Genomic DNA, 13,490 nt, shown 5'->3' on the forward strand with positions numbered 1-13,490 from the left:
CCTAACCAAACGAGATGTCATTGAACAACCAGGAATCTATTTGACTCCTAACATCAAACAAGAAACCATCGACGGCCTAGTCCTGTGGTTGGATCTATGAAGACACAAACAACTTTGGATTACCTTACCGAAAATCGGTGTTCCGATACTTAAATTAAAAACGCAAACTTAACATTATTAAAAAGCAATTAACGATCTTTTTTCAAATGCGTCCGGCTGGCTATGATTATTTTCAAGGTTTTTTTTTCATTTTATCCAAATGATAACAAACTCATTTTGTTTTCATAGCCTCAATCAGCCATATTGTTACGCCACTACACTTCCTGTCAACCAATCGCAAAACACATCGAGAATACTCGTACATATCGGACAAAGCTAAACAGTACAATGCCGCAATCCAAAATATTAAGGTCATCAAGATATTTTCGCTTTTGTTTTAAATAAAAACAAGTTTTTCAGTACATATACCCTTTACTTTGCAAAGTGATTATATTATGAAACAACTAATCAAATCACAATACATATATTATACATTTAACAATACCACATTAGAGTGTGCCTTTATTATCTTTATTTACGGAGCAAAGCAAGAACATGTTTTAAGAGATTTACTAGATTAAAACTTATTGTTTGATTCGTTTTCGTTCTTTTCTTAAATTCTTAATGGCATATCTTGCTTTAATATCATTTGCAGGCTATAACAAACTGAATTCTACCGTTTCGGGTAAACAATCCATCAAACAATAAAAGTTACCTCTGTCTTAAATAGTCCATTTTCTACGAGTGTTCACTGTTTGGAATTCGTGAATGTCACACACATTGTGATATGAATTCACTTGATTTGAGTTCCTCCACTTCCTATTCTCCGTCGCTTTGTACGGAAATCCATACACTTGACTCGAAACATATTAGTTTTTCAGATATAAAACCACCCTGAAAGGGTGTAGATTTATTTTCCTCAAATTCTCACCAACGTGCAACAACCTCCGACAAAGGACAAATATAATCATTGTTCAAAAAGCAACCCAATACGAAAAGCGTCATAACATATGCATCACGTGACATCATGCGATACGATTACCATTTTGGTTGCGGTATAACGAAGAGTTCATGTTGAATATGATTGATTTGCGAAAAGACACTTTGCGATATACTTAGATATAAGTGAGAGTTGGCAGGACCCAACGTACAAATTATGGTATTAGCACTTACATATTGTGTTTACAGAACGAGTTTACATGCATGCACTTGAAAGATTTAATAATATACGTAAACGCTTATAAGCTTTAATAGTTACAGTTAAACTATATATAAACACGGTAAACAGTAAGTTGAATTACAGATATTATTCTGAATATCATGAATGTCCTTTTTAAAATAAAAGTAAGCGATAAACCATTGCACAACAAGAAAGCACACGACACAATTTATATATCGTTTCATGAGTAAATATTATTTACTCAAACGGCGATATGCCTTCTTGTACGTAGTTGCAATATGACACAAAGACAGGTGAGTTATAAATTAAGTTGCCTTCAATGGCGATCAAATTATACATGCCTCATCTTTATGTTAACTTCTGCAGGTATAATACAAATATTACAGTCGTGAAGCTTAGTTTTAAATCTAGTTTTTTTGCGCTTTACTTTTACATTTACTCATATAATATTAACTGTCAGATGGTATTCTAATGATATTAATCTCCAGCTATAAAAACATATTATGTGTACCATCATTATTTTGATTAAAAAGTTTTAGAAATATATCGTGTTAATGGTGAATAGAAATATATGCCTCAAATATATTAACTGCACAACAAAAAACAGCAGTATTCTAAAAAAAACACTTACGATGTAGCTATAATAATATTACTTAAACAAGTGATTTCGTTTAAGGAATAATGAAGTTTCAAGTAGACTTGTCTAGACTACGCTATATTATATTCCATATCTCGTTATGTTTTACAAGATGTAAACCAATGGGTTTGTTATTTGTGAAATTGATTTTCTTAGTCCCTTATTATTTTTAACGTAATCACAAATTGACTAGATGTACTTTGATTTAAAAATTTAAACAAAATTCAAATTCAGTCTTTTTTTGTGTAGAAACTAATGTTATTTTATCAGTAGAGTGTGTTTTTAACATTAGATTCATACACGCAGTACACAACCATTCAATAATATATCATCGTTATTGTTTAAACGTCAACTTGTAAAATGGGTTCCCATTTCTATAGACGCATGCATTTATTTACTTCACGAAACTACCCTGTGTCTGTGTATAAAATACGTATCATTAGATGACTGACTTCGCAAGTTCGTTTAATGCAATGTGGAATAACATCGAAATGAATCCGGTTAACTTGGTTGGTTTCCAATATCGTCACTTGATGTACTTGTTTAATTTATGTTTGTAATGCTGTTATCTTCTTAAACAAGCCGATAACATGATACCTGCATATACGTATTTTAAAGGGGCCTTTTCACAGATTTTGTCATGTATTGAAATTTGTCATTAAATGCTATATATTGATACATGTAAACATTGGATCTAAAACGCTCCAATAAAAAAACGCAAGAATACAATATAAAAATATAACCCTCAACTGGGCTCGAACCACTGACCGTTGGAGTCCTGGAGTAAAAGTCTACCGAATTAGACCATACGGTCATCCGTGCTCATACAATTACTGCTGTATTTTATACTTAATAAAAGAAATCCTCGTAGTATCACAAAATATAACGACAACAACAGACTCTCCAAATTATTCAATTGTTTAGCGTTGCAACGCTTTATAATTTTCAGGTTTTTAAACAGTCAAAAGATGCATATCATGGATGTTTTAGAGCATGGTAAATGTTCAGTGGTACTGTTTTCTCACAAATGTTATAACAAAAACGAAAATTTGCGAATCCGAAACAACTTTTTGTAATTTTGTCAATTTACCAAAACGTGAAAAGGCCCCTTTAACATATTAAATATGTATAAGTGGCATGACGATATATGAGCATTTATAGCGTTGGTATCACATGGAGGTAATTTAAATTGAATATGTTAGTGTTGCGCAATCAATGCATACATTAATGTTTAATATTGCAAACTTGTATATTTTATACACTTTGGAGGAAAAAATTAACATCTTGAAGCATTGCTTAGATCAAGTTTTGCATGAGTATAGAGAAAAGATGGAAAGGCATTATGACAAAATGCAGATCGTATAGCAGATCTTGAGTGAAATATCATGTTTCTTAAAACTGCTCCTGTTAGCGTTCCCCTACCTGCTCTTAAATATCCACTGTGAATATTTAATTCGCATGAAAACAAAACTAAATAGCAATTGTATAGACTTTTCTTTAGATACAAACTTAACCGTTTCAAATAAAGAGAACTGGGAAATGTATTGAATATTCTTAAGAATCAAACTTACAAGTTTCAAACAAAGATACTCGGAAAAATGATTCAAATGTCAATCAAAAGATTTACAACGTGAATTCATACTGTAGTTAACAGAAACTATTATTGATTTAGACGTTTCAAACGAGTTAATAATTTTAGGACAAGTTTCACAATAATGTTGCAATATGTCTGACCAATGAATCTCTGTTAAAAGCTAAACAAAGCACACTAAAAATAGATACACGCAATTATGTTTCGGAATATAGGTTGAATGATTACAAAGGTATGCGTTTGTTTTCACTTACAACTTACTTAACTAGTCTATGTTATGTTCCATTCTAACAAATACGACAATGAAACAATGCCGACATGCTTTCTTAATTTGTATTTCAATTTTGAAACTGTATATTGATCCTCGATGATTAGACCGTAAGGATCTTTCTATGGTGCATTCGTGATTTCATTCTATATATACGCAGTGCACTGGTAACAAATATGACCTGATCGAATTATCTTCTCATTAGCCAATAGCCAAGAGTAAACATATTGATATACAGACGAATGATATGATAATACAATTCCTGATATAAATCTTAAAATTTTCTTTTTTATTTTATACTATTGGACGATGATTGTGTTTTTATGTCAGAAATCGAAACAAATGTTCCTCAATTTTTCTACAAACAGGTCATTGTTTGCTATGATATACATAAATAAATGTGTCCTAAATTAACGGTGATTGTCAATCGCTCTCATAAGAAATATTTCGCCGCACAGCCGCCGTGTAATGCAATGGGAAAACAAAACATGATTCAACCACGCTGCTTTGAGTATAGAATAATTTAAATTGTTGTCTCACTAATACTAAAATTACAACAGCTGACCATTCCCGTTGTGGAAAAAAGATAGTCATATACTTTGTTTTTATTCTAATAAAATCTCAATGTTTATAGCTTTTTTGCTTCTTAGAAAGTACAGCTAATGATGTTATCAGGTAAATCATGTTTTGCATTTGTTTCAGGACATGCCCGGGAATTATTCATGTCAAGTATAATACCACGAAACCAACTTCGTAAAGTATTGAAGTATGATAGATGATGGCAAGGAATCAACAACCACCTTTTCAGGTATCAAATGGTTAATAAAACTTTGAATGGTGCTCATGGTTTAATATCATTTTATATGTTGCTTTTTCAAAACCGATATCTCAAAAAAGCTGTTCATTCAATATTATAATTACAATTTGATAAACACAAACTCCTATGTGTTTCTTTGTGTAGTTACTTGTCACTTAAGTTTAATAACATGGCAACAGTGCTGTATTGCCACTACACCAAAACCGTAAACAACTTTAGTAGTTAGGTTTATTGCAGGTGGCTATTGAAGACCAACACCAGTGTATAAAACATGGTTATATATTCAGGGGGTAAGGACATTACAAAAAGAAACACAATGTGTGCAGACAATTAATAGATACATACAACGTTTATTGTAACATGATTAATGTTGTTGAGTATGGTTATAACTAAATTGTACCCAGAAAACCCCTAACATCAAACGATTTTACATTCCAAAAGCGTTTTGGAGCCCCAGAAAACTTTCCCGGCTTACCATCTTCACTGCTTTGTCTCACGTGCAAGCAGAGGCCGGGCATCATGCTTCTTCTTCCATGCAGCCATCTAGCGGTGTGTGACCAATGTGCTCGTACAACCGAGATATGTCCGCGATGTACCCGGCAAGTCATGTGCATCGTTCGAACGTTTATACTGTGACAAATGTTAATTTGCTCTTCTTAAAGGAACCCTGACTAGCATTCATCATAATAATGCATAATTCATTAGCATTTATTCGCTATCAAGTTACCTAGAACGTATATAGAGTGTATACCCATCAACAAACATGTAATTGTTGTATTAACCGTGCAAAAACTTGACGTTTCTTTTCAACCTCATCTTTGTGTTTAATGGTCCTTGCACCAAATATTAATGGGTATGTGTCAGATAATCCGTTCTGTATAGTATTTTTAATAATTATTTATAACATACAATGCCGTTTTTATGACTAATAGAAACGGTATATACATAATATTATTATTTCAAAATTTATATTTTATAACTATTGTACTTTGTACTTTATAGTTGACAACAATCACATACCGCTTTAGATATAGTTGCGTAAGATTCGTTTTTTAATACACATTTCAATACTTATTCAATTGTGTGCTTGCTTTGGTATTTCAAGACGCTCGAGCTTATGATTTCAATTTGATTAAAGTATCTGTTTCATATCCTGATTGCTTTATTCCGTATTTATAGCCTTTATATTACTTGATACTTCATATAATTACTCCCGTTTACCCATTTGACTTACATCACCTTTGCCCATGTATATACAGTGCACATATACTTATCGTAAAATTTAACGACAACGGATGTTAACCCTTTAATTACTGAATGTTTCACTTACAATATGCGTTCATAAATCCTACCATGTCTGTAATACGAGACGATTTACTTTGCTAATACGGGACCTAGTTGAAGTAATAAACTGTAAAGAAGGAAATTTTATCTTTTCTGTTTATGGACGACCCATCTTTAAGTTGTGCATTTTCTGAAACCAGCTTAAGGTTTACATGTGTATCCTGCAGTCCTCAATTACGTTCATTTTTATTGTATGTCGTTACACATATCACACGTGTACGAGTATTGATAAATATGAAGCAACACGTGTGAAATGGGACATTACCATTTTCAACCGTAATTCGAGAATGTATTTAATCCACATAACATTTAATAAAAATCAATAGCAACAATTATATGTACCGTGAATAGACTGATCCCGGAAAAGCACGAGTTTAGAAAAACCCACTAATCTCCCCGGCACAAACATTGCTGGTCCATTATATCAACCAATGATAGCTTCCTTTAAATAATAACGGTTGATACGGTGTGTGATTTTGAAAGGATCATGTTTATTTGTACCAGCAGATTAGTGGGTTTTTACAAAAGTTGCTTTTTCCGGGATACATATATTAACGCCGATATACAAACCCACGTTCTCTCATACGATGCATAAATAATCTTTAACCCACACATCTAAAACAATACTGAGATGTATAAACACTCCGTTTACTTTATACTGACAAAGTAACGTGTCATCTATATGTATAATTTCATTGAATCGTGGTCAATTATCATCCGACCAAGCAGCGCTCAGCACGTGACACGCAGCGATTTTATTAATCAAATGAGACTTTAAAATGCACCGGGTCGAAAGAGGTAACTTGAAACAGCGCATCTTCTTAGTAAAAATTTACTGAAAATGTTTATCAAATAATTTTAATGCGGGCATAAGTTATGTTTTTGCTAATGTTTAATCTTTTTTAATTTTGTGCTTTTGAGGGTTTGTTGTATTGATTACGCGACAACTTACTTTTTCAAATAACAATATAAATCTTCTACCCAAATACACGAATATTAATAAAATTTTATCATTTCATACTGTATTGCACACTGTCAACCTGTGAACTTTAAAAAAAAAAATAAAAAATTATGAATTCCAATACATATCGTTGAAGTTGCTAGTCATTTTCTGGTGGAAATTTACACGTTAAAATTATACGAGTGTTTCAAAAGCGAAGTGTTTGTTTTTCAAACACATGTTTTGTATCTTACAATTCGATGGAAGGAATGGAGATCCATCTTACCTGAACCTTTATATGGCTGAAAGAAAGTCACGGGCACAGAGAATCGATAAACCTCCTTAGCAATGACGATATACTATAACCCGAGTCGATATTGAAGTGTGTAAAACTGGGTCAAGTGTACACACATTTGTTTTGATGAGTAATAAAAAAAAACGACTTCAATCGATTTGAACAGTATCGTAATTAGTCATGAACAACGAACTCGAACGATTTAAATTGTAACGTTCCATTATAAATGTATCGACCAACAAGTTCAGACTGTATAATAGATACTTGCTCTTTTTTCACGTATTACTTTTTATCGCCAAGATTTTACTATCTTATAACAACACTCTCTTTTGTTAAGTATTTGTTGGAGGAAATATAAAGCAATGCCCATTATTCTATATTAAATCGACATATATACGCAATATTTTAATTATATTTTTCTTGAAATTATGAACTTTCAAATGTTTAGACGACTGTGAAAAGATTGTGTTTTAATTATTTCAAGTAACACGAGGCGTTGTAATAATAGTATTCGATAGTCATGGGATCCCAATGTTTCTAAATTTAAATTTGAATTGTTCTAATTTTAGTTTCAACAGATTTCATTGATATACATATAACAACGGGAATGGATGTTAAAGGGGCTTTTTCACGTTATGGTAAATTGACAAATTTAAACAAAAAAAAATTCAGATTCGCAAATTTCCGTTTTAGTTATGATATTTGTGAGGAAGTAGTTATACTGAACATTTAACATTTTCTAAAATATAAATTATATGCATCTTTTGACGATTTGAAAACCTGAAAATTATAAAGCGTTGCAACGCGATACGATTAAATAATTTGGAAAGTTCTGTTGTTTTCGTTACATTTTGTGAAACTACGAGGATTGCTTATATAAAGTAAAAATTACATTCCATCATAGTATGAGCACGGATGGCCAAGTGGTCTAAGTCGAAGACTTTTTACTCCACGACTCCAGGGGTCAGTGGTTCGAGCCCGGCTGTGGGTTACTTGTTTTGCTTTTTTTAAATTGTATTCTTGTTTTTTACTGGCGAGATTAAGGTCAATTGTATACATTTATTAATATAAAGCATTTAATGACAAAATTCAATACATGCCTACATCTGTAAAAAGGCCTCTTTATGGATGTTTATTTTCGATAATAATTTTATTGCATGACCTTAACAAGAAAAAGTTTTGAACATCTATTTTTATATTTACGTTTCATTATTATGTAATTATTGTGAATGAACAAGTAGCTCTGTAATAAATATACAGCAGTCAATGTGTAATTAATCCGTTCGTTTTTAGTTTTCCGCTTGTCAACCCTCTAATATTACTAATAATACAAGTTGACTCAAATGTTACTAATAATAAAAGTAGCTGGAAATTTTTAAGATTTATCAAATCAAACGCACTAACTGTTTAGCGGGAACTGTTGTATTTGCTTATCTGTTCTTGTTTTTTTCTTTTTGATATTTTTTTGGTTCTTTTTGTACATATTAATAGTCCCAAGCTTTTAAATTAGTTTATTTACCCATGTTAAGCCTATTAGAAGGGTTTTCCATAAGACATATGAAGTATGTGATTTTACTTGTCAATTTAGTAGTTGTAGTTGACTATGAAGGGAAGAAATATTTTAATACGACTAGAATGAATGTTAGCGTTGCTGAAACATGCAAAGTGACCTCACTTATTTTTGGTGTTTAATGACAAATTAGTTTACTACGCGGAAAAAATAGGTCATGGTAACCCGCTTCGTAGGACTACATCGCAGTTTCATTGTATTTTCGAATCAGAGTGTCTAGACTATTTTTGGATATTCCTGTTAAGCGGTTACCAGTGTATTAATATTGTTGCGTCTATTAAAAGCGTAGCGAAGGCTTACTAAATACTAGTGATTAGTAGTGTTGTTTTATGCATTTTTTTTAAAAACGACACAATAAAGTTAATATACACACTATACACACGTTTATTCATGCAGACACTCTATGCAAGTTATCGGGTGTCGTCATGGCAAGGAGATAATGTCAGATGGTTTTGTCCGACAGAATCGACACGCCTTCCGTTTTTTTCTTGTCGATGTATGTCTGCGAAAAAAAAAACGTTTAGCAAATGAAACAACTTAACAAAAATCCTATACAAGATCTTGCTCACAATAGAACCATCTCTTTACAAACGTAATAACAAGCATGCATTTTATGCAGTAATACACAGTATTATGGGATTGATTTTTTTTTTTTTTTATTATCAATAGTAACGTTTCTGGCTACAATGAAGGAAACCAACACCATTCTTACAGATATTACGTATAACCTGACGAGGGCAGTTTCTCTTCCAAAAAAAAAATATCTTAATTGTTATGTTGCATATAACTTATCATTAATATTCAAAGTACAGGCAATAATTGTAGCAGAACAATTTAACAGGAATAGTTAAGTAATAAAAAGAAAACACGAGATGCGTTAATAAACTAATATATGTTTAGATAAATATGCATGTTTAAATGCCAATGGTATGTTACAATTATTTTAACTTTAAAAATTGTGATCAATGACAAAAATTAAATCCGATCGCTTTTGGTTGTGTGACAAAAGGTAAACAGATAAACGAGTGGATTATGGATTTAATTTACAATTTAACATATAAAACAATTATTGGTCAAATCAAAAATTGATTTCCAAATGTTGACATGTAAACTAAAACAAAAATACTCAACGCGAAGTTTCAGCATTTAAAGAAACACCAACAAGTATAACAATCATTTCCCGTTGGTTATGGTTAATAACAAATCACACAGCATATAAATATATGTGTTTGTTTCACAAAACTATAAATGCAATTCTTTAAATGAGGCAGCATACTTGTGTGATTATATTACCATTTCGCTGAAGAAATTGTACAGTGTGAGCAACATCGTTCACGCTCCTTCCACGGAATATTGTTTTCACCCCGTCGTAGAAACTCGGCTCTCGCAATGAAAATAAAGAATGGCATCAAACTGTCTGATTAAAAATCAAAACAACGGTACGTATACTATTTCAAAATATGAATGTCAAGAAACTTTTTCAGAATAATCTTCCGCTGGTATATTAATATATATTACTCAAATTCCTGTGCCCTGCGTTCTGTGTCCGCGTTAAGCGGCCAGGTCTCGCAGCCGTACAGTTAGATGGAGACTACGAGGGACTAGTAGAGCCTGCACTTGGTATCCACAACCTTCTTAGTCTGGCCATCGCTGCGGTCGTCATGGCAATTCTCATTCGAAACTCAGCGATACTGGTACCTTATTTTGATAATATTACTCCCAAGTACTTGAAGCTGGTCACTTATTCCAGCTTTTCGCCGCTCATGTTGTTGGTCGTGGTCACCATGACCTTCTCCGCGATGACCTTTATCTTGTATGTTCCTGCTCTTTCATAGAGTCTGTTAGTGAGATCTTGAAGTTAATTGCTGGTGCCACCCATAAGGTAAATGCTATAAACGAATCTCAAGTTGGAGCTTGGTTTTCCACCGATGGAGATAAAGGTGAATTGTCATAGAGAGTCTCCTGCATTATCTGTTCAATGAAAATGTGAAACAGAACGTGAGCGAGCAGACATCCATGACGAACGCACAAAGGTGTCCTGAAAATGTCTCCCTGCTGTCCATTGAGAGGTACTGCGCTGCTGGCGTTTCCGTAGAGTTCTTGCATGACTTGCACCAACCTTCGTCAATGTTGAATCCTCTCATAACATAACATAGGCCATCATGCCACACGCGGTCGAAAGCTTCCTTAAATTCGATGAAGTTGGGGAAGAGTTCACGTTGGTGCTGCAAGTGTTTCTCAATGATGCAGTTGAAGATCTGTTCCACTGTGCTCCGCCTAGCTCTAAATCCAGCCTGCAGTTCCTCTGCCTTACTTTTAAATCGATTGAGGTTGATGCTTAACGTGACTCTGCTGGGAAGACTGCTGAGGCTGATGGTGCGGTCATTCTCGCACAACTTGAGGTTGCCCTTTTTTCGGTAGGGGGTGACCAGTGACTGGGTCCACTCATTGGGCCACTTCATCTCCTGCCAGATCGTTAGGCACATTGCCGTCATTGCTGAGGTTGTTGTTTCTCCTCCGTGCTTAATTAGTTCGGAAGGGACATTGTCCACTTCCGGAAATTGTCCTGCCATAAGACTTCGCACTGCCTCCTCAACCTGCGCCTTAAGTATGGACTAGAGTACAGATTAGTGTACTTCTCATGCGTCCGCTCTCTTCTTTTATTACATAGGTCTGTGATTTCGTTCGTCATCCAAAGCTTGTTATTTCTTCTATCTTTCCCAAGAACTTCTTCGGCCGATGACAGCAGGACGCCCTTGATGTCGTTGGTTCTGGTGTCGTTGTCATTTTCTGAGATGTTCAGGGCTACAAACTTGCGCACAAAGTCATGGGCACTTCCTATTAGTGCGCCTGGAAACGTTCTTGTGTTCGACATGCTGATGCTTGACTTAAACCGTTGCGGCGCCAGTATGAAATCGATCTGGTTGGGTACTTGCCCGTTTGGAGCATGCCAGGTGGTTGTACAGAAAGGTTTGTGTACGTGCAGCGTGTTTACCGGGCTGAGTTGGTGGCTTCTTACGAACTCAAGAATTCTCAACCCTCTGTCGTTGGTCTCACCTAAGCTTTATCTACCTACAGTCCATGACAATTCTTGTTATAACGTTATGGTTTAAGCATCTTACCGTTTACTCTATGGTTTTATCATCGCCAGTTTCACTTTAATTGTTGTTCAAAGATAAAATAATTTTGGTATAGAAATAATCTAGGTTCTCATCTGTTATATTAAGGATAAGAAAAGGGTTCTCGATATATGTATAGAAGAATAAGTTATCCCAGTGTGAATCCGATATGAACAAAGGGCATGATCTAAACAAACATGGATGGGAACCATGTTATTGTGTTACTTAACAATCACTTAACCTCTGGGTCTGTCGATTTCAGAGCAAAATTATTATTTTTGCACTATAAGTGACTTCATTGTTCCCCTGAGGTGCATGATTTGAATATACATGTACTTGGTACAAGACAACTTCACATATCAAACCACTGGGCCTTATAGTGTTAGATGATATGTGTTGTTGTTTTTCACCATGTATAAGAAATGATGTTAACCCCTGGACACGTCTAATTGTGTAAAAGAAAAGAGGTTATTAAGTTATTTTGCCATGTTTTGTTATAAAAGTAATGCGACTTACGGGGCGAGACCATTTTCAAACCCATAGTCATGATTTGATCGCTCTTTGTGGAGTATTGCTGTACAATCTTATATACTTAATATAATACCTTTGCTTCATGCGCTTTCAGACCATATTTTTCAGTTTTTTTATATAGTTAAGCTCTGATGGCATTTACATGCAGCGGACCAGAACGATTTATATAATCTTAAAAGACGGCCACATAAGTAGCAGTCCTGTGAAATGTCATGAAAATCTTCCAAGCGAATCAGGAGGAGTGGTCGTCTGAAGCGAATTGGTAACGACACATAAAAAAGGACGACGGGCAGCAACCATCTTCAATGTATAACTATGCAAATTACGTGTTCAGGTGAATTTATTAACAACACAAATCAGTATGTTGGTAATGCGATGTTTTCGCCAAACTTATATGGTTATCTAAAGGAAAGGATGTGCCAACACAGTCACAAATGTTTTTGTTATGTGTACCGAGTTAATACATTTGTGTAAACAACGCAATACAAGGTTTAATAAAACAGATCTAAAAAACTTACCAATTTTTATGTGCATATGAGAAAACAAGTCAAAACCAAACAATCATATAAAATTAAACAATTATTAACAATATATTTCGTCTGTATGTTGAGATCTATTTTTTTATTCAAATAAAGACACGTATCTGGCTTTTAACGCTCATCATTCCTGAATAGTTCGTTTCCTGAAAAAAGTCACATCACAATTGATGTAATGCTGTCGTTTCAATAAAGCAATGACAATAAAAGATTTGAAATTACACACTTATGTCATATGGTTACAACCGTGTTCAACATTGCCATGATAGATTTATGCTAATGAAATGTATTGTGTGGATATAATATGCATCCATTTTACTTTAAGTCAGTACAAGGCTTGTCGTTTACGTACGTTTTTACTTGTAGCCCTATTTAACGCGATCATCAAAGGGGCTTTATCAATAGAAGGAATCTTATTTTAGAAGAATTACCAATACGTTATGTATCAGACGCAATATGAAACCTCGCACATACAAGATACGAAATTCATCGCCCGCGTTTCACGATTTGATCTGGCTATGTGGGATATGTACATCACAACAACAAAAGTTTAAATATTTGTGTTACGGTTTTAAATTTATTTAAAAGAAAGTTATGTATTCTTTATTAAAGTTCGATGTGAT

Source organism: Dreissena polymorpha, chromosome 12 (genome assembly GCF_020536995.1).
Source record: "Dreissena polymorpha isolate Duluth1 chromosome 12, UMN_Dpol_1.0, whole genome shotgun sequence".
Taxonomy (NCBI): domain Eukaryota; kingdom Metazoa; phylum Mollusca; class Bivalvia; order Myida; family Dreissenidae; genus Dreissena; species Dreissena polymorpha.